This window comes from Ambystoma mexicanum, chromosome 6q, assembly GCF_040938575.1.
Source record: "Ambystoma mexicanum isolate Mex_15411 chromosome 6q, UKY_AmexF1_1, whole genome shotgun sequence".
NCBI classification, from domain to species: domain Eukaryota; kingdom Metazoa; phylum Chordata; class Amphibia; order Caudata; family Ambystomatidae; genus Ambystoma; species Ambystoma mexicanum.
The window spans coordinates 943,982,208-943,998,068 of NC_090937.1; the positions used below are offsets into that span (position 1 = coordinate 943,982,208).

Here is a 15,861-nt window from a genome sequence, read left to right on the forward strand (position 1 = left end):
CTTCTTTTTCAGATGTATTTGGAATTTCTGTCACATGTTCGTTTGTCGGTATTTTCCTTTTTAAATCATTAAGCATCTCAGAATCATCATGCAAAACCAAATCAAGACAATCTGTTTTCTTAGCATTGCAGGTATCATTAATATTTTGTCACTTATTGTCGGAAACCACCCGGTCATTGCTAGGGCCTTCTGCCCCTTCCTTTGATGACTGTTTTTGTGCTGTACAGAGCTTTCCTATTTGCTCAGCCAACATTTTCACTTGGGCCTCGAGACACTGGAATCTTTCCATCTCCATAGAATCTTCTCTCTGTGGTCTAGGTCGATATTGGTTGTATTCCCCCTGATTGAATCTATTCTGATATCTCTCAGGAGAATGATTTCTATTGGGATTGCTTCTGAACTCTTGATTTATATGTGGAGGGGAGCGGGGTGCACCCATCCTTTGGTTGTAGTCCCCTGGTGGTGGTGATTCATTGTATTGACGTGGAGCATAATTTATATTCTGCCTCATGTCCTGTCTCTCAATTTGTGAGTATTGTCCCCTATGCTGATTCCCATTTTCAGTAAATCGATCCACATATTGGGCTCTATCCTGATTGCCATAAGTCATGGTGTTAGGGTCAAATCTGCTCTGTGTCCCCAATGTCTGGTAAGGGCCATTATTTCCTTGATCCTGACTTTGTCTCTGATTATTATTCATACCTGCCATATCAGGCCGATATCCTGCTCGGGGTCTGTCTCCTTAGCACCTAGGGCTAATGTAGCTCTCCCTGTTACTAGGATCATGTGATTGAAACATCGGTGCAGGGAGTGACAATCTCTGTTGATTACCCCTTTGTTTAGGTGTCAAATTATTTTTACCTGGACTTTGAGCGGACTCAAGAGACATTTTGGCTGACTTGATCCCCATCACTGTTGGTGAGGGTTCTTTAGATTTTGGTCTATTGTCTTTCATTTTATCACTCTCTCTACCCTGACAATAGAGTGCAGTTCCAAAACAATCTCATCTTTATCTTGTCTAATATGATCTACCAACGCTTTCAAGTGTTTCAATTCTTGTTCGCTGTCCTCAAACTGCTTCTTGCTCTGAGACAAGTGAGTGTCGAGATCTCTATATTTTGACTGCATGTCCTTTTGACATACCTCCAATTCTGCTCTTAACTGTTCCTCTTTTTCACTTACTCCATCCAGATCAGCTCTTAACCTGCTAATCAGCTTGGTATAATTTTCTTGCATTCCCAGGGACCTATTTAGGATAAACCATGTCTTGGCACATAGCCGTATCAGACAATCTTTTTCTGCATGTTTATCAACTGCATTTAATAGTCTCAAAAGGCAGACCTGAATTATGCTTCCTTCTGCAAAAATGCTCTCTGATGGTTCTTTCTGTACTTCACCATAGATGCGGTCACGCCATTTTGTGGCATTATTTGATGACCATGTCCCATGTGCATATAGCTTTCCCTCCAGATATTGCACTAGCTCTGGGAATGTGGCCTCCATTTGAGACATTCTGAAATTCACACTGCTATCATGAAATGGGATCCCTCTAATGCACGTATGGTAGTGTGAGAAACACTTACCATGCCCACTAGGTGCTCTATAGCCACTTTCCCGGCCAACGCACCATGTATGTATGATATTTTGGGTAAATTATGTTTTGGCAGTACTTTTTTTACCACCAAACTACCACTCATATTTTGGCAGTAAGAAAAGTACCACCAAAACCCACATTTTCACAAAATATCCTACAACTGCGAGTTTCCAACTAATAAAGCATACACTGGAAGGCATTAGGAGACGGACACAAAAGGACACGCTCCTCCATGCAGAAGAAAAGCAAGACAAATATGCTAAAATAAGGATCAGACTCTGCTCCTGCTATGCTCACACAGTATAGAGTATAGAACTGATACATCCTGAATCTAAAACTATCTCCTTCAACTGAGAGCGTCTACAGTATGCTTGGCTAGCTGGAGGTCATTTTGAATGCTCATGAAGATATATATGCTTTTTCACACATTGGACATCTATAGGGCAGTCGGAATCTGAGGTACACAAGCCAAAACTATACATGCTGAAACTACACACGATTCACAAAGAGAATTTTGCATTTTAAAATGACTTACAGGTGTGTACCCGTATGCAACCAATGTACATATAGAACACATATCCAACACCTGCACATCTCCTCACTCTTCAACCCTTCAGTGGAATCTGGCATCTTCTCTGCCTGCTTCAAAGTAGCTACACTGCTACCCATCATAAAAAGTCCTCAGCTGATCATACTAACCCCACTCATAGGATTTATCAATGTGTCTATTTATTCCCCACTTCTCTAAAGTCAATCTAAGATCACCAATCACATAGAAGCCAACAGTAATTGTGTCCCTCCAATCTGGCTTCCATAGCCATCACTCAACCGAATCAGCTCGTATCCATCTTCACAAATTCCCAACCACCACACACCATTCAAAATATCCATCTATCATCATACTTCTTGAGCTTCCTGCTGCCTTCAATATTGTCCACCAGTCCTCTCTCCTCTGATCACTCTCTAACATCCTCAGTAAGTTCACCTCCATTCCACCACTTTGATAGACATTTTATCCATTTCTTTGGCAGATTGCCATCTGGCGAGGATGTAAAAGCCCTGGCTGTTTCAATTTGAATTAATTAATAAAATTAGGTGGGTGAACCCATCTCAGAGAGGGTGGATGCCTCCAGGCCTGATGTTTTGCGTGTTATAAATAAAACAAATACAAATACAAATAGTGGTCTGCTAACTAGATTTCCCTTTCATAAGCTTCAAACCAAAAGCATCCGGTGCACCTGTGCCCTTCTGAATAGCTATCCTGATCCACAGTGCCTGTTTTCCACTAGCAGATAGCAGGTTTAGGGGTATAAGTGCCCATTTGACTGTTATTGTGACAACCCCCAAAAATACCTCTATGTAAATTCAGGAATGTCAGCACATATGCAAAATAAACATGAGCAAATATATTTAAAAAATGCTTATAAAAATAAAACAACCAAACAAACTTCAATAAAAAAATAGTTCCCCAGTAGATAGAGGGACTAAAAACAAAAATACTAAAAGAAAACATATAGGGCCTCATTACGACCCTGGCGGAGTGGGTTTACGCCAGCGTTATTCGCGGCGGACCCGTCCGCCCTACTACGAGTTCCCGTAGCGCCATGGAGCGTTTTCCGCCTGGTTTTTCCGGGCGGAGAAATCCATGGCGCTACGGGACCTTGTTGTTAATTACGCCACCGTATTTTACGGTGGCGTAATTAACGCCTTCCCCACTCCCATTATACCCTATGGGGCAAAAATGGGAATGGGGAAGGGTAAAATGGGGGATGGGGATTTACCGCCCCGCCAAGGTCGGAATGGGGCGGAAAATCCGCCAACCCCCATGGCGCTATCGGCAGCTTTCCGCCGTGCTCCATGGTGCATTTTGCACCGCGATTTCCGCCAGGGTCGTAATGAGGCCCATAGAAACTGTAACTAGAAAAAGTACAAGAACCTGTATCTTCTAAAGTTCTCAAAATGTATCAAGTTGGTGGTTGTGTGTCACTTCCAAATTTACCAAGTATTGATCCTGGGCATGCTTATTCTTTTAAGGCTTCTTAAAATGTGGACCAATAATTGTAGAAGGATAAACAAATGCTGCTACTCCTGAAAAATGAAGGAATCTTTTAATTTTTTTCAAAAAAAATGTTATTGTGATTTTTAGTTTAGTTTACAAAAAACAAACTTTTTATTACACGTTTCCATATATCCTTTGCTTGACAGTTCGTCATGTTGCTGCTTGTTATGGTCAGCCCAAAACCTCATCAGATTGCTGGCAGTATGGAGTCCATATAATTTAGCACTGCACACGTCAGCCGTGTATATGTTCCAGTGATTAAATAGCTACACCACTGTTCTAAGTTGTTGTCTATTGGAGCATAACTTGCGAGATGTAGTGTCCTTTGGACTTTGGTAGCTGGGCATTCAATTATCAGATGTTTGGCTGATTCCACTGCATTGTTACAGTATCTGCATTGATTATCAGTGGTGTCAGGGTCTCTCGCCTCATCATTAGAGCTGCTTTGGTCTTATAGAGGTTGAAGCGCAATCTCATTAATTGATTGCAATGATGTCGTGAAGGGAATTTGCATAAGTACTTAGGGGTTTCGTCAAGGCCATGCGACGACGTTCCCAGATCTTGAATAGATGTCAACGTTTTCGCTTTTCGTCATTCTGAATCCAATTCCAGCGTCTCATTTTATTTTGGCTCTTTGCGGTATTTTTATGACAAGCTCTTCCGTCAGATCTGCAGATCTCATGATCGCGCATAGTTTTTTTTCCCACACGCTTATTAGATCCGACGTGTTGGTGTTGGAGCTTTTTTGTAGGATTTCGTAAGGGCCAGCTACTGGAACCATTCTCATTTTCCGCCATGCCGAGATGGACTTCCACAGCACTGTACCGTATAATGACTCTATGCCCAGTTCATAGCGGATCACTGTTGTTGAGAGGTTCTGTGGTAGTCGTAGCACTTTCCGCCAAAATTTGCCCTCTAACTTACACCAGATGTCTGCAGTTATGTTCCATCCACCTTCACTGCTGAACGTTATGGCCGGTACGACTTTATAAGTAGAAGGAGAGTAATGGTTTTAACGTGAATTTGCCATATGAAGCATGAAGTTTCAGTCCTTGTAAGGCGTACATTGTTATTCACGTTAACAAGTCTTGGGTCCAGTTCCATTCACGTATTGAGACGTTGAATTGCACTCCTAGATATCGGATAGAATTTGTATCATCTATTTTTTCATTGTTTAAGAACCAACTGAAGTTTTTTTTTCCTTCGTGGGCATCCACTGATGATTGACATGATCTTTGATTTCTTTGTGTTTATTTGTAGGTCGTTATTATTGCAGTACTTTTGAAGTGCATCTAACGATCGTTGCAGCCCAATTTGTGTGGTATCTAGCAGGACTATGTCATCAGCATATATGACCCAAGAAACATGATGGTTATTTATCTTTGGGGGGAATGTCCTTGGCTCCATTAAAGCGATGGGTAAGTACGATATGAAAAGTTTAAACAAGAGAGCTGCCAGTGGGCAGCCTTGTTTTACTCCCCTCTTTGTAAAGATTACATCAGATAAGCCCCCTTTTGCATTCAGTCTTACATGGAAGGAAGTGTTAGAGTGTAGTGCCATGATAGGTTGCAGTATCTCCAGAGGGCATGCCCATGATAGTAATTGTCTCCATAGTTTCTGGTGGTTGATGGTATCAAAGGCTTGTTTCAAGTCTATAAAGGCAAGGAACACATTTTTGCCGCTCTTCATGGCTGCTAGTTTTATGGTTTTTAAGATGATTAGGTTCACTTCTACGCCGACCCCCTTAGTGAAGCCTGTTTGGCGTTTGTCGATTACCTTTGCCTGCTCAGCCGAGAGCGCTAGTTTCTTTTGGAGAAACGCAGCAAATACTTTTCCTATTGTATCGAGAAGCGTGATGGGACGATAATTCATTGGATCGTTGCGGTCGCCCTTTTTGAAAATGGGCACGACTATTGCCGTACTCCAGGATTCAGGTAAAGTCTTGCTCGCTGCGATCCTCTCAAACAATGTGGAGATGAACTTTGTCCATAGAGAGCTATTTGTTTTCAGCATTACATTGGAGATGCCATCTGGACCTGCAGCTCTAGAGTTGTTTAATTTTTGAATGGCACATTTTATGTCCTCCGGTGTTTCAACAATGAGCCAGTTGCAGGTGTTTCCAATCTCTGGTATTGTGCATGCAGCACTCTGTGCGTCGAAGACTGCTGTGTAGTAGGAGACCCATCTTGCATCGTTTACCCCGTTTGCCATGTCATAGGCTGCTTTTACAGAGCCGGTGTTGATTGTTTCCCATAGCAGTCTCGTTTCTTTTCGCATGATGAGCTGCAACATGTTTTCCGCTTACTCCTGGTCACGCTTGATATTAAATGATTTTAATCAATTTCTATATTGGAGCCGTCGTTTTTTCATTTGGGTGGCATTTTCTTTGTCTTTGTCTTTTTTATCTTTGTTAGATCGCTGTGCAATTGTTTCTTTGCTAGACACAAAAGGAGTGTCTGTTGGATATTTGATGTGTCCTTTGTTTTGAGGTTTCCACTCTGAACTGCATCAGGAGCGGGCTGTAATTGATGTTTGAAGCCAGTGTGGGAATTGTCACGTATTTTTCAGTAAACGTGTTCAGTTGTTTATTATTGATTCTCCACCTTGATCCTGAGTGGTTTGTTATTATGGCTTCCGTGTATTTGACTTCAGGACTCGGCATCACCATCTCGTACCACGTCATCACTAATGCATCATGATCGCTTTTCGTAGTTTTTTCTGTTGTCAAGTGAGTAATTTTGCTTTTTACATTTCTAGACACCCAAATATAATCAAGTGTTTTGGAACTGGATTCACGGTGCCATGTGGGTGCAGCTGGGATATCTCCATGCGTGCATCCATTTAACATAGAGCAGTTTCTTATTGTCATCTCCTTCATCCAGCGAACACATCTGTCTAATGATTGAGTGCTTATCAGAGTATTTTTTTTATAGAGTGGACTTTGCTCCTTGAACCAAGAGTAGTTTAGATCACCACATATAATTATTATTGGTTCTTTGTAGGTGATTAGGCATTCATCGATTAAAGCAGTGACAGTCACTATTAGTTTGTTTTGGGGAATCATCGCTGGATTCCAATACACGTTGATTATTAGCAAGTAACACCCAGGACCCTCGTTGGACATAGGGAGTTTTACCATTGTTGCTTGAGTGAACAAGTTCGGATTTATGGCCTTTATGATGGTCCAGTTTAGGTTGTTTTTAATCATTGTGATAAGCCCAGCAAACGGTCGTCCGAGTTTGTTCTTTCCAGATGCATTAAACAGTACTGTATATCCGTCGTTTGTTGGTTTATGCCTGAGCCAAGTTTCTTGTAGACATATAAGCGTGCATTTGTCTAATTGTGGCCATTTCTCTTTGAATAGGTGGGTGAAGCCTCTTGTGTTCCAGGATGCCAAGCGGTGGATGACGATCTTTCCAGGGGTCTTGTCCTAGTGGTCGCCTCTCTTCTGCCCTTGGGAGTTCCATCGTGAATTTGAGGAGTCTGTTTGGGCAGACGCAGGTGAGACTCTTAACTGATCTCGTAGATCTGCACGTTTTTGAACGTCACTCTGTTGAATGAGCAAGCTTGAGTTTGAGCATCTTTGATGAGATGAGCCTTCTTCTAAGAACTGTACGTCGAAGCCAAAGAACAACAAATCTTCTTTGCCGTCAAAGAGTTGCCTAGCAATTAGTTTTGACTTGAGATGAAGGGTGACCCAGTCTAATCTTGCCTCCGACATATATTCAACGACTGCAATGTCGTTGGATTCGATTGTACGTAATATAGGTATACTATGTAGGAGCTTGATTATGTTTCGACGATTTAAGTTTACATCATTCTGTTCATTTAGAAGGTTCTCAATTTGTAGTTTCCAACTGTGGGTCTTTACAGATTTGACAAATTGCTGAGAACTTGTTTTGTTTTGTCCATCGCATTTGGCTTTTTGAGCCATTGTCTGTTTTGGATTTGGATTTACAAGTGAGGATTGTTTATAGCTCTCCTTGATTCCTTTTCGGCAATTTTCTGTACTTGCTGCCTTAGCGGTCTCGGCTGGAGCTAGGCTTTTGATGATTTTGTTCCTCATCTCTGCATTTAATAGGGACGAATTTTCTGACTTCTTTCCAGCTTTCACATCAATTGACTTAGCCATATTTTTTTTTCTCTGGTTATTTTGTCCCAGTTCATCTTTGTTGAATCATTGTTGTCATCAACAGAATAGGTTGATAGATCGCAGAGATCGATTGAAAGTTCGCTCTCTGCGTCTTCTTCCTCGCTTTGCTCTTCCCTCATTCTCTTGGTATGTGGAGCAGTCTCCATGTTCGATTTGTTGGCTTTTTTTGTTTCATTCGAGGTGTTTCCCTTCTTCATCACTCGATTGAACATGCTGAGGGGCGGCGGGGTTGTGATGTTCCTGATGAATCTTTTTGCCTCTTTGGTTCGTGGTCTCTTTGCTTTTGGTTCGAGTCTTGCTTTTAAGACTTTTGCTTTTGCTTTTGTTCCTGGTTGGATTTTTTGCCTGTCTGACACCTTTATCGTTTTGGCTTGTCCTGAGAATATTCCAAAGGATAGTTTGGTGGTCAAGTCTTGCAGGCCTGGATCGGTAGATACTTCAGGATCTGTCCTATTTAATTCTGTAATTTCGTTTGATTTTACTTGCCCAGCATCATCAATCAATTGGGCATTCTCTACAGAGCACTTTGGAACTAGCTCTGGGGTTGTCTTCTCTAAACATGATGGTTCGGTTCCTTCTTTTGAGGCCAAAGTGAACATTGATGTCACTTGCTTCGTTGCCATTTTGTTTGGAACAGAAGAATGTGTTGCATCTTCCGAGTCAATGATCTTAATAGTTGGAAGCTGTTTGGAAGTATGAATTAGCCCATGTGGTTTTGAGGTTGACTTCCTTGTGGGCATTTTTTCAGTTGATCTACATGCCGTGACGGCCGTGAAATCGTGCTTAGGTGCCATATTGTGTCGCATCCATTTTGTACATTCTATGACAGCGTACATCAGATCAGCTTTATCATTGGATTCTTGTCTGGCAATATCGCTTAATCGCGATTGCCAGCAACGTGAGGCGTCAGCTTCATAGTTGAGCCTCTGGGTGATGTTTTGCGATTACGTTTCCATCTTGCACAGTTTGCTGTTTATTGTGGCCAGCAATGAAATCTGGTCATTTAGGGAATCGTGCATGGCCTCATACAACTTCATGAATGGAAGCATGGCAATCGATGTTGCTGCTAGAACATTGTTATGAATTTGTAGGCCGGCAGCTGTAGATAAATGGGCCTTATTCTTAGCGTCTGTGTCTGGGTCGCTGTCATGTACAGCCGAAACATTGGAAGGTTGCAAGCTCACTTTGGGAGTCTCGTTTGTTTTGGACTATGCAGTTGTTTTCCTTATGTCATCATCGGCATTTTTGAAACCATCACATATTTTCCTATGAGGCGTACATGTCTTAGAGAGTGGGGAGTTCAGACCCGGTCTGTTTTCAGAGTTGGTGGTGTCACAGGCCTTTCCATATTTGTTAATAAAGCTCTCTTCTAGTCTCTCTCTCATTGTTAGGAAATCGGCCTTTAATCTTTCGGTTAGACGCGCTTCTCTCGCGGCCAACTCAGATGCAGTCAGCTCCTTGTGTTTTGGAGTTGTATTCACTGGGACAGCAGGGCTTCCCACTTTTTTTGGCACTTCATTGTTTATATCAAGCTTCGCAAGATTTTTTGCAGGTGAGTCCTTGTGCCTTAGTCCATCGACATGCGACCGTTTTGCAGGCCTTGAGTCGACTATTAATTCTGCATTAATTCTGAAACTGGGTGGAGTCTGAGGGCAGTTGTCATTGTTTTCAATGTTTCTTTGTGGCATTGGAGCCAACTTGTTTGAGCCAAAGGATTGTGTGAACATGAAAACATCAGGCACGATAGTTAGGCCTGCATTGTGGACCACACGCCCACTCGCGGCCTGGTGAAGTCGGAGGTCGTCGGCCCGGACGTTAGTTGGACGGCAAAGGTCCGAAGGGAGTCCGACAAAATGTACAACTTTGGTGCACGTTGCGGGTAATTCTTCAGCGCTAAACTCGCTCACCAGTCGCAGCGCCAGCAGTTCAGAGTCAGTTATGTCAAAAGGAGACTCGCTCGCATCGATGTAGACTGACGGCGAAGGTAAGACTGAGACTGAGGGCGTTTTACTCGTTTCTGGGAGCCCGCGTGGTAAAGTAGTCACAACTGCTGTCACGGTTTCTGGTAGTCGAGGATCGTAAATTGCTTGTGCTTCTAAAACATGAGCGTCATGTGGCTCATGAAATGCAACGGGGCTGCAAGGGGGTCTGCCTTGTTTACTACCGCTGTTGCTAAGAATTTTAATGTTGGTATTACAGAAGTGTCATTTGCGGAGGGGGCAACATATAATTCGATAATGGAATTGTTGCTTACCTCTGACTTCGCTTCATTGATCAAGTTCCGACGCAGCTGCAGCACTTTATGATGCGTTTGAGGGTCAGATGACGATAACAGTGGCAACAGTGGCAAAATCTGTTTTTGGGGTGCTGCAGCAGCAATAACGGTTGGAGCTCCACGTGTCATTTTGCCGGAGCGGAAGCTGGGGTGGACTGGGGCAGACTGAACTCACTGCCGAACTCCGCACCGCGCTCCGCGCCCGGCAATAGTTTATGTAGGTTGGCTTGTAAAATTAAAGGAACAGCAACCAAATGAGGATTGGTCCAACAGGCATCCAACAGAAATGCAAACAGTCGCTGCAGCTCCTCACACGAGCAGAATCTGGGGCAGACTGAACTCACTGCCGAACTCCGAATGAAAGAATCAACAATTAAGATATGCTATTAAAAATTAAATATTTCTTAAAACCAGGTGCTTCTTACGATACAGCAGCCATATAAAAATATTTATTTTTTCAAGTTGTATTCTGTTGCGCAGTCATACATGTGTGTCACTGCTTTTTAATAATAAATTATGTAATCAAAAAATAGTCATAGGCGCCCATCTGTGAGAACAAACATGGCTAAATGACCTGCTCTTTGGGAAGGTACCCACTCGAGAGTCCACAGCCACGCTTTAGCGTACTGTACCTTTTACGATGGGAAATACCCATTTGCATATCAGTTTTACTTTCCTTCCCACAAGGGCAGTCCAGCACCAAAATACTATGGCAATTCTCTTCTGAACAAGAGTACCAACAGCAGCCCCAGACACGTGTTTCAGCCTTGTTGGGCCTCATCAGCTCCACCTCACTGATGAGGCCCGACTAGGCCAAAATACATGTCTAGGTTTGCTGTTGATACTCTTGTTCAGAGGAGATGTGCGTAGCTTTTTGGTGCTGGACTTCCTTTGGGTGGGACAAAGACTGATATGTATATGCACATTTCTCCTCTGTGAAAAGCGCAGTGAGCTAAAGCGTGGTTGAGACTCTCCCAGGGGTCATTCACCAACGTACAGGTCAATGGGCTGTGTTTGTGCCGGTAGAGGGACTCCCAGACCTTCTTTTCCATATTTTGAGGTATTTGGGGTCTCACCCTAAGTTACCAGGTTAATCCAGGCGTGGAACCCTTGCTCGCAGTCCTCAGAGAGGCAACAGCTCCAACTCACTGATGAGGACCGACTAGGCCGAACCACGTGCCTGGGGTTACTGTTGGTACTCTTGCTCAGAGGAGATTTGCCTAGCATTTCAGTGCTGGACTGCCTTTGGGTGGGACAAAGACTTATATGCATATGGACATTTCTGCTCTGTGAAAAGCACAGTGAGTTAAATCATGTTTGACACTCTCCTGGGGGCTATCCACCCAAGAACAGGTCAATGGGCTCTTTGTGTGCCGGTAGAGGGAATCCCAGACCTTCTTTTAAATAAATAATATAATAATAAAATATTTGTATAGTAATACAAATATTGCAATAAAATATTTGTGTGTTTCCAAATTGAAATAATCAGAAATCACACTACAAAAGCAAATCTTATTTATTAAAAACAGATGCATACACTTTACAGGCTAACTTATAGTAATACCTAATTACAATTAACATAATTTAACATATATCAAATATATCAATAATATATAACTTTAAAATAACCTCAAGTATGTTTTGTACGTACACGTGTTTACTTCATATAAAACAATCAAGTTAAGTAAACAAATAATACTACCAAAATAAATTATATATTTCAATAAACATATAAATCAAACACAAGTACTTTAAAAATATAATTACTTATTATACATAAGTAAATTAATGTTCATTTGTAAATTTCAAATGTATTATGTAATTTATATATAATTTTAAACATTAATACAATATTATTACAAACACAAATACACTTCATACTAATTTAAACAATGAATCCATAAATATTACAAATGCATACAACACATCGTCTAACTTTACATTTTGTGTTATGTTTCTGAAAAACATAACACTGTAAATAGTTCATACTAATTAAACATGTTTAAAAAATGCCAACATCAGTAAAACAAAATAAAAGTTAAACATATATTTTATTTTAAAATTAATATCATATAAGAGCGCCTGGGGACCAACTCCCTTGGTGATGGTGAGCAGTACAAATACCTTTAACATTTGACATTTAACATAAGTCTACTTTTAGATACTTCCTCAATATCCAGTGATTTTCATAATGATACCCAAAATAAATTGAGCAAGTGCACAACAATAGTCATATTATACATAACTTGGAGAAAGTTTAATTGGTATTTTTCAAAGACTTAATATACATAAATAAAATCTTATCAGAATTGTTCTAATGTAATATTGGGTATTTTTAATTTGACTCTGGTTCATAGGTTCTTTTTACCATTGAGGCCTGGGATGGCTCTAATGGTTAATGTGGACGCAGTCACAAAAAATATATTTACATTTTCACAAACATGAATTATTTAGATTTGTACACAACTACATAAAAAACTAAATCACAACAAACATTAGTATATTTCAATTAAATACATTATAACACATACTATTTTATAAAACCTTTTGCAAACAATTACAAAATCTTAAATAAACACAGGACACTATTTAAAAAGTTATGATTACACCAACAAAAATGTACAATCTACTAGTAAAAGAAATCATAATGTAATATATGTATTAATTATGTGGTACAGTTTATATATAAACTTTTCACATTAAAAAAATAGAAAAAAGCATAACTTTAACAAACGTATCAAGCACAGAATGCACTAATAAGATATCAAGTAAGTATATCATTAACTATAAAGTACTGATTCACTTCATGAGGTTACTCAACATCTTAAACAAGCAATAATAATAAATGACATGAAATAAAAGAATAATAAGCTAAACATAAAATAGATTAAAAGTAACATAATAAAAAAAGATACAAGTTTGACAAGAGAAGGGCAGGTAATATACTAGGATACCTAATGACACTATGATCAAATACGTTTGTCCTAAATGGAGATGCCCAGGAAGGTTTCGATCCTAAGCCATATGCTATACATTGCCATGTGTATTTTTAGACTGTCGGAGATCACACTGCGATACCAAAACATAAGATCCTCAACAAATACTGGATTGTGAACATGACTACCATAGTGCAAACAATACAATTGTGACAAAGAAGGACATGCTGTTAATAGATGTTTAGCTGTTTCCGTAGTCACCACATTTTTGCACAACCGGCAATATCCTTTGGTAGAAGGCAATTGGCTATAGCATCCTTTATTTGCTAGAACCAGTAAAAGGTCTATTCCTCAAAAGGAAGAGGAAACATCTGAGTCTGCTGGAAGGGTACAAGTTCATATAGATCTGTGAGTTCTTAAATGAGTACAGCATACAGAGTAAAAATTTGTATTTTTTGAGTTTGCCCAGGTGATCGTAGTTTTCCAGCTACTCCCAGAGGTCTAACCGCTTGTACAAGGATATTTTTGTTCAATCGCCGGGTCCCCTCCATCAAGGGCTACAACATATCTCTTTATAAAAATAATCCATTCTCAATTTTAGGGGATATTCAGTGGGTTCATTTAGGATTTTGTGGTAGATGGAAACTATTAACGGTTTCACCAGATTATTACTCAGCTTCGATACAGCTCATCTCTCCTTTTCAACATGATTGATTTCAGGGAGACCAGTTCAAGTTCAAGTCGGATGATCGCCATTGGTATGCATTGGGGAGACCCAATATACTCCTCCAGAATTTACCCTCCACCACTTGAAGCCATTTTAGATCGATAGACAGCAATGCTTGCAGACCATAGACAACCATGGGGGCAAGGACCTGCGTATATAGCTGACCAACTCCCTTTATGGTATTTCCACCGTTTTTGATGGTCAATTGGTGGATCAGGGCTGTTATTTGTGCAGCTCTGGTTGAACGTGATTGAATAAAGGAGGTATGGTCACATGTGGCATCGATCTCCACGCCCAAATATTTATATACAGAGGTATATTTTATTTCATGATCTTGTATAATTAATCTGGGGTGAGCAAACTTTCTTCCTGAGTTGTGTTTTTTCTCGGTTTATAATTAGGCCATTTCTTTCTGCATATCCCCACAACTCAATGGCTGACCTTTTTAACCCGCTAAATGTATGGTCCAGCATTATTAGGTTGTCTGCATAAGCAAGTACAGGGCAGTGCTCAGTACCGATTGTAGGGGGGCAGTTGTGCACTACGGCTACCGCTGTAGGGATGCCATGAGTAAACTGATTGTACAGAAGATGAGATATAATGCAGCCCTGCTTGACTCCCCTTTTCTGAACGATTAGATTGGTCATATTGCCCTGAGAATCCAGCTTAAGTCTTGCAGTGGTATTGTGATGAAGTAGCCTCAAATAGGGGATGAGTTCTTCAAGGCAACCCAATTGTTCCAATTGCAGCCATAGTTTGTCTCTTGACACTAGGTCAAAGGCCACTCGGAAGTCGATGAACAGGGCACAGAGTGGTGGATTGCCAATTTTCCTAGCCCTAGTGCGAAGAAGATCTAAAATGATCAGGTTTTGAGAAGTTCCAGCTTCTCTAGTAGTAGCGACGCAAACAATTTGCCAGTACAGTCGAGCATGGAGAGTATTCTGTAATTGCCCGGTTACATCCTGTGTCCTCTCTTGAATATTGGAATTAGGAAAGAGGTTTTCCAGGAGGCCAGGATTTGGCCTGTTGCTATATTTTGTCAAACTAGATTTTTAATAGACGTGCCCAGAACTCTGGGTTGCTTCTTAGGACAACATTTGCCAGGCCATTCGGGCCCAGCACTCTAGAAGATTTCAAGAATTTGATCTTTGTAATTAGTTTGTCTGTTGAATCCATGAACGGGAGTTCCGGAGGGATGATGGTCGCAATGCTCTGCACCTCCACAGCAGCAGGGAAGTTTTGAGTTAGAAGAAAGTCTGTCCACTGTTTTGCACCAATTGGGTGATCATGGGAAATTTCCCAGTGCCCCTAGCTTCCCCCAACAGATCCCAAATGCTTCTGGTATTCTTTGAGCACATACCCTGCACCATTTATGCCAGCATCCAATCTTCTCTGCTCTTCTCTTTGACTTAATCCAGGCATTATATTTGTTCTTAAGTGACCTACGTGTTTGTTGGTAGGAGTCCTGGGATAGATGAGTAATTTTAGCTTTGCAAATCGCGGCCCTATGTTCTCGCTTTGCATCTCGTATGCTTTTGTCAAAAGGTTTACTCTGCTTGCCTTCTTTGACTATCATGTTGGTCGGAGCTGTGGTGTGAAAAGATGCAAATGTGGCGATCCTCCTTTCAATCTCATTGACAAACACTGTGAGAAAGTGTTGTTCAACATGGGTTAACTCTGCATGCCAGGAGCAAGCCGCATTTAGATGTTTTTTCTGTGCCAGCAGATACGGGTCCCTCCCTGATTAACTTTCATTTCATCCAGAGGTTTAACATACGAGGCCTTGTCATTGGCGATGAATGGTAGAGTGAGTGAGCTATGGTCGCTCCAAGTATTCGTGCAGATAGTCATGTCTTTAACTCGGGAAGCAATGTCTGGGCTAACAAGTAGGTAGTGGAGCGTGCTTTGAGCCCAACCATTGCTCCAGGTGAACTTCCCAGGGTTGTCGCTGTGAGACCTGCCATTAATAATTTCCAGATCCCAGTTGTCGAAAAAATGAATCCAGCCGAAACCTTCTGGGTCTGCAAGGTCGTGGGGCACTACACTTATAGATTTCAGTAAGGGGTTGCTGGTTGTTCCCACAGCGCCTTTCATGTAGCAGTTGAAATCGCTGGTGA

The 15,861-nt window shown here is 41.2% G+C and overlaps 1 long non-coding RNA gene across 1 annotated transcript in view; it reads left to right on the forward strand.

The window, feature by feature from the left end:
* LOC138515571 (uncharacterized) overlaps positions 1-15,861 on the forward strand; it is a 387,191-nt gene that overhangs the window by 147,953 nt on the left and 223,377 nt on the right. Inside the window, exon 2 of the long non-coding RNA XR_011282081.1 lies at positions 7,018-7,154. This is a non-coding gene — a long non-coding RNA (uncharacterized lncRNA). The remainder of the gene's footprint in view (positions 1-7,017; positions 7,155-15,861) is intronic.